This window comes from Carlito syrichta, unplaced genomic scaffold, assembly GCF_000164805.1.
Source record: "Carlito syrichta isolate Samal-C Ts95f unplaced genomic scaffold, Tarsius_syrichta-2.0.1 Scaffold308254, whole genome shotgun sequence".
NCBI lineage: Eukaryota > Metazoa > Chordata > Mammalia > Primates > Tarsiidae > Carlito > Carlito syrichta.
Genome location: NW_007252350.1, coordinates 98,749 through 99,513, shown reverse-complemented (window position 1 = coordinate 99,513; position 765 = coordinate 98,749).

The window sequence follows — 765 nt, the reverse complement described above, 5'->3', positions numbered from 1 at the left end:
AAAAAAAAAAAAAAAAAAAAAAGAGATGAGGGGTACAATTCAGGATTAGATGGATAAATGATCATTTTACAGGTAAACTTTGGTACCCACTTCGCCTGGTTTGAGATCATGTACCCTTGTTGATGTGAAGTACCCTCCCCCACCAGCAGTTTCCCACTACTGCCAATTCCTTTCTTATAGTATTATGATAAATGCTCAGGATCCGCTTATGAGTGAGTATATGTAGTACTCAGTTCTTTGTTTCTGTAAGAGACCACTAAGTATTATAGACTCTAAATCCATCCAAGTTGCTGTGAAATCCAAAATTTTGTCCTTCTTTATGGCTGCATAGTATTTCATTGTGTATATGTACCACATTTTGTTAATCCATTCCAGTTTCGATGGACAGCATGGTTGGTTCCAAAGTTTTTGCTATTGTGAATAGTGCTACAATAAACATGCATGAGCAGGTATCTTTTTAATAAAATGATTTGAATTCCTCTAGGCATAGTCCCAGAAGGGGAATTGCTGGGTCATATGGAAGGTCAATTTTTAGATTTTTTAGGTAGGAATTGCCACGCTGTTTTCCACAGAGATTGTATTAGTTTGCACTCCCACCAACAGTGTAAAAGCGTTGCCTCTTCCCTGCATCCTCTCCAGCATCTGTTGTTTTTTGAATTATTGATGATGGCCATCCTGAGTTAGGTGGTATCTCAGTGTGGTTTTAATTTGCATTTCTTTGATGACTAGTGAGGCTGAGCATTTTTTCATGTATGTGTTGGCTGC